Source organism: Tamandua tetradactyla, chromosome 19, assembly GCF_023851605.1.
Source record: "Tamandua tetradactyla isolate mTamTet1 chromosome 19, mTamTet1.pri, whole genome shotgun sequence".
NCBI lineage: Eukaryota > Metazoa > Chordata > Mammalia > Pilosa > Myrmecophagidae > Tamandua > Tamandua tetradactyla.
Window position 1 is genome coordinate 14,129,298 of NC_135345.1, and position 6,000 is coordinate 14,135,297.

Here is a 6,000-nt window from a genome sequence, read left to right on the forward strand (position 1 = left end):
AGCAAGAGAGTACAAGGAGGACTCTGACTTCCTACATTCAACATGACAGTTCAGCCACTTTCAACTCTCTTTTCCCACCTGGGGTGCAGAAATACACCATCACTCTCCTTAATCATTGAATGATTAGATATTAGTTAAAAATAAACTGATAAACACACACACATTCCAGAGATAAAATCAAGTTTTAAACACAGTGCAGTCTGCTTTAGTTTCCTAGGCTGCTTAAAGCAATATCATGAAATGGCTTGGGTTCAACTGTGGGATTTACTTGCACACAGTTTTGAGGCTGGAAAATGTCCAAATTAAGACATCATCAGGGTGATGCTTTCTTCCCAAAGACTGGCTGCCAGTGACTCTTGGTTCCTCTGCCACACAAAAGTGTCTGCTCATCTCTCTGTTCACTTCCAGGTTTCATTGATTTCAGCTTCTTGCTTCCATGCCTTTCTCTTTCTCAGACTTTCATTCTCTTGTAAAGGACTGCAGTAATAAGATTAAAACCCATCCTGATTGAGGTGGGCCACACCATAACTGGAATAACCTCATCAAAAGGTCCTACAATGGGTTCACACCCATGGCAATGGATTAGATTTAAGAACATAACTTTCTGGGGTACATACAGCTTCAATCACCACGCAATCTAAAACCATGTTAAGTAATAGGGATCTTTACCGAAAAGCAATGATTTCAGTACAGCTGCTCTTGCCTACATTGGTTATAACATCTTACAAGATTATGAGAAGCAATAGTCATTTCCCTTCAGCCTATGCCCTGTGTCCCCACAGGACATGGCACAGACAATCCACTCCCATTGACCTCCCTTTAACTATCAAGAGGTCAGTAGAAGATTTGAAATTACTTCACTTTATTGCCTACCCTTTTATCTTGGTCACATCTTTGGTAGGATGACTTCCTGTGATCTCTAAAAACAGATGAGAAGCTATGTAAGAATTCATCTGTCCAAGCTAGAGAAGGGGTTGTTCTTCTAGATACAGATGAACAGTAGTAAACACAGAGGGCTTTGACACTTGGAAGAATGGCCATTGGCAGCCCAAGAATGAAAGCTGGATATGGCAGAGATGGGAGTAGGCGGTTAGAGGATGTTTCCCAGGTGGGTGACGTTGGAACCAGACCTTGAATAGTGAGTAAGAGTTTCTAGGCAAGAAAGGAAGAAGAGTTTTTCAGACAAAAGGATTCACATAGGCAAAATCCCAAAGGCAAGTGAGGACATGGGATTTCTAAGAACCAAGGGAATTTCAAATAGCTAAATAATAAAGAGGCATAAGGGAAGAGTGGAAAAGATACATCTATAGAGGTAGGAAGAACCCTGACATGAATAACCTAGGTGGTAAAAATAAGAAGTTTGAAAACTTCTCTGAAAACACTAGCAGGAGAGTAAGAGATTTTAAGCAGAAGAGGAGATGAACAGATTTCATTTTAGCAATAGTGTTATTTAAACAATACCTGCTCTTCACTATAGGTATGTTTCATGTCAGGCCCTATTCTCCTCCATTACTGAGCCCTGAGTCATCCCCACATGCACGTACTAAGGCTTCCTAGAATGTCAACCACAAACCATTACCTGAGAAACATACTTGTGTTCTTGACAGTGGAAGAGGCTTAATTAAAGTTCCCAATAATTAAAATAAGCAAGTGTTATTTAAGTAATGGATTATTAATTAGCCTGTCTGTGTTTCTGACTGTCTTGTTTCAATAGATCTTGATATTTACCAAAGATTTTCAGTGTTAAAGGTTCCTTTCCTCTGCCTTGTGTGCGACTGTTGATCCTTATCCAAAACAAATTGAAGACTGTTGCTAATACTTAGGTGATAGACCTGACATTTTCATTCTTTAGGTTATTAATCAGTCATTGTATACCAACTTAGGTTCATGGAAAAAAATAACCTGACCTATTATCCACACCTATTTTTCAAGAGTTCTAAAATTGTATGTTGAACTAGCAACCTTCCAGAAAATATTTCCAGCAAGCTGAGTAAGGAAAGAATACTGCTCAGCCGTGTTGTGTTTGATCTTTTATGAAGTTAAAAGACATTTTGTTGTGCCAGTGGAAAAAATAGTGAGAAAGTATAATTTGAATATAAATTACTGAATTTTGAAGTTCTGCCACATAAAGGAATGAGCACTAGACAGAGATAAAAAGCTTCCATTGCTTTCCTTTTCTGGTTTGTTATCTTGGACAGACTGCTTCATCTTTCTGAGATTTGCCTCATCTGTAAAATGGGACGCCACAAACAAGGTTTGCAAGAGGTGAAAGCAGGCATCTTCAGTGGACATGGACATTATTTTTAGCATCACTATTTTCACACTATTACACCAAAAGACTTAAGAATGATTATTAGAGGCCAATTTTTGAAGTTTTTTGTTTCCATAGGTAGGAGTTTGGGGTTCAGCTTTAGTAGGAGAAAGCACAGATTGCAAACCAGAAAGAACTATATCCACACTCCAGGCCTACTTCTCACCAGATGTGTGTCCTCTGAAAAGCCAGTTAATCTCTCTTAACCTCTATTATCATTTGGGTAAAATGGGCATAATGATACTCTTTACTTCAAATAGTTGTAATAGTGATAAATAGCTCCCTACATAGTACTTGGCACATGTTAATGCTTAATTCTTTATACCCTATAAGAATCATTTGACACATTTTCCTTAAGAACAAGAGTTGCTTCAAGAAAGATCAAAGGTATTAGGAAACAGACACCACACCTTCATTGTCAAGGAAACCTTCCTTGACCCTCCATTTGTTTTCAGAAGCATTGCCTCAATACTCTGAGCTTACCTTAGTGTAGGACTGTTCACACTGTTCTGTAATTTCCTGCGTATTGGATCAGCCCATCAACTGGACTGAAATTTCCTTAAAGGAAATGACTGTCTCTTCACAACTGCCCACATTGTCTAGTATGTGTTCATAAATATAACATGATTACTGTAAGGCCTGGCCTGGTAACCTCTGGCTGGAAGGCCCACACCCGAACTAAAACCCGTGAACATTCGGGCATACAGCTGCTCAAACTCAGCCAATCAGGACCTGTCGTGACAAACAAAGGACCCCAGCGCATGGCCCCTAGCTATGCCCCCCGGCCTAAAGCGCGAAACTCCTAACCTACCACAGAAGGCCCTGTAGACATCATCAGCACCCCCACTAGCCAGCCTATATCTAGCCCCACCGCTCCTAGGGGGGGGCGCGACTTCCCGGGAACCTTGTCCTGGGACAATAAACTTTTTTAAACTTGGACTCAGTTTCTCTGATTTTTCAGTTGGCTACCATTTAAAACCTAACAGTTATGATACTGTGAAGACATCAGTATAGGCATTATACTTATACATGGACAATTATAGAGTAAAGATAACAGGAAAGAAACAAAATTTTTAAAAATCTTATGATGTCATATGAACTATAAGAGATAATCAAGATGTGTTATTGCACATATACTTCAACTAACATTTTTGAACCCTACTATGTATCAGACATCTTAGTAGATTCTAAACTAGTCTTTGAGATGGACTCCATAAGTAGTGAGAAAGGCTAAAATTATAGCACCTAAAATTCAGAATATTTGCTCCAAAAATGGTTGCTTATACTCAGAAATTGGACAGATGAAAAAGAGATGCATAAGCATGAATAGTAAAAAAAAAAAAAATGACAGTAAGTCCTCTATGGAAAGAGGAAAGGACGTATAAAGGAGAACACTAAGAACTAAAGCAAGAGAAGTGCATTTGGAATATGTCAGAGAGGTCTTAAACACCCACCTGAGGAGTTTGGGCTGATATCCGTCAGCAACTGGGGCCTCCACTAATTCAAGAAAAAGGAAATAGCAGTCCTTACAAGGTACCAACTCTCAAGTCAGCCACTGTTTAAAGATATTTGGTTTTGAAGCTGGTAATTCCGTAAGAAAGCCTCTCTGATTTCTTTTTCTTTTATTGGACCAGCTGACTCTTGATCTCTTTCCACCTGGTACTTACTGCTAGACTATCTAATGTTTAGCTCAGGCCTGGAATTTAAACAAAATAAATAAAAATAAAATTAAAAATCAGCCTCTCAAAAAATAATAATAAACTTCCCTGTCTGCAACTTCACCTAATTGTCTTCCTCTCTTCCTTCTCCCTTCTTTTATGAAGAACTGTTAACTGGATGTCAGGTGTTAGAAATACAATGGGCCCAGCCATGGGCCCAGACTTCCTGGAGCTTATAGTGAGTGAAGCCAAGGCTACCCAAATAAAGACACAGTAGATCACCACAAATTTTAATGAGTGCTGCAAAGAGAAACTACAGGGTATTTTGAAAGCATATAACTGGGGAATCTAGTCTCATTTGGAAAGTCAAGATGTTTTTATTGTGGAATGATTACTTAATTCTCAGCAATCAGTAGTGAAGTATACAGTGGTGTGTGTGTGTGTGTGTGTGTGTGTGTGTGTGTGTGTGTGTGTGTGTATGGTGGGTAGGTGGATAACAGTCTAGAGAGAGTATGATAGCCTGGGTCACTATTTCAAGGCATGAAGAAAGATGATTCCTGAACCTTAAAGAATCAAGCAATATCCAACAAACATTCAGTGACCATTCATTGTCTGCTAGGACCTTCAGGCAGTAAGAGGGATGCAAAAATAAATATGAGCAGTCCCTGACCTTAAGAAACATTTGATAATAATGCAAGATATGATTAACAGTAATAGGAAATTGAGATGACACATCATATAAAATAATAATAACAAATTCCCATGATTTATTTTGCATTCACCATATGCTAGACAGTGTTATAAGCATATTACTCCAGTGTATCATTTCATTTTCATAATAATTCTATAAAGGAAAGTCTATTTTTAATCTCAACATTATAGATGAGAGCACCAAGGCTTAGCAGCAGTAAGTATATTATATGTCGGTACAGATAATAAATGATAAATAATAGGTTCTATCATAGAAATATTTTAGTTCAAAGCTATTTTCAGAATCATGGAACATACATTCATTCAAAAATATTTATAGAGAGCCTACTATGTGCCAAACAAATTGATTCTAAACATTGCCCTCAAGAAGCCTACAAGCTAGATTATAGTAGAGGAGACAGTTAACTGAACCATAAAAATACTATTTTAATTAGTTTTAGGTATACTTTAAACATAAAAAATGCAACCCTATGAAGTGTAAAATTAGATGAGCTTCAACGAATATGTACAGTCATGTAACTACCATTGCCATTGAGGCAGGTTAGAATAGGGCATGGAGGCTGTGGTCCCTGGTTTCCTATCCAGCTCCAAAGAAATTAATGCACAACTGCGAACCCCCTCAAGCAAAAACTTTCCCCAAGCCCCAAACCATAAAGCTTGTAAAATCATGGGCCCAAAATGAACTCTTAATTATAACAGAAAGCCTGAGGTCATACAGATTGTTAAATTATGTGCCCAGATCAAACTTTTAGTATGTGACAGGAGACCACAAGCACTGGTAGTTATCTTTCCTTGAAATAAAGAAAACACCTGGCGTTCAGTGTTGAAATGGAAAAACACTGTTAGCAGAACCTCCCTACAAAACAAGCTAAACCCATGTTATTCAGGGTGCATCTTTTTCTTGAGCATGCCCACATTAATTTCTCTAGCATTTACTAACCTTCAATGCTTACTGCTACTTGTTTTCTCATCCTTGAATTATTTCTCATGGTGAGAGTCTGAGCCTGGAGTATGGTTCAGGTCTGGGGTCAGCAGAGCTCTCGTAACATCTTTTTGGTGAGCCAGTCAGGAGTGCTGTTTACCACATAAAGAACCAGTCAACAGAATCTGTGCTTCATAAGTCATGCCCTTTGATACCAATTCTTGTCTCTCCACTTGGCCCTTTCTCTGTTTCTACCTTTTCCTTGGCATTGCCCTTATTTCTGTCACTCTATTTAGTCTCTGTTTTCCTCCCAACTGGGTGGGCTGCTCCCCAAGAATTCCCCACCTAGGTCCTTCCCCTACCTTCCACACTTTGGGCACTTTCTCTCTTCTTTCTGC

At 38.8% G+C, this 6,000-nt stretch overlaps 1 long non-coding RNA gene across 13 annotated transcripts in view; it reads right to left on the reverse strand.

The window, feature by feature from the left end:
• The window catches only part of LOC143663041 (uncharacterized), a 286,695-nt gene extending 283,711 nt beyond the window's left edge, over positions 1 to 2,984 (reverse strand). For all 13 annotated transcript variants that reach the window (XR_013165731.1, XR_013165734.1, XR_013165728.1 and 10 more), the window contains exon 1: positions 2,795 to 2,984. This is a non-coding gene — a long non-coding RNA (uncharacterized LOC143663041). The remainder of the gene's footprint in view (positions 1 to 2,794) is intronic.
• Positions 2,985 to 6,000: the final 3,016 nt, after the last annotated feature.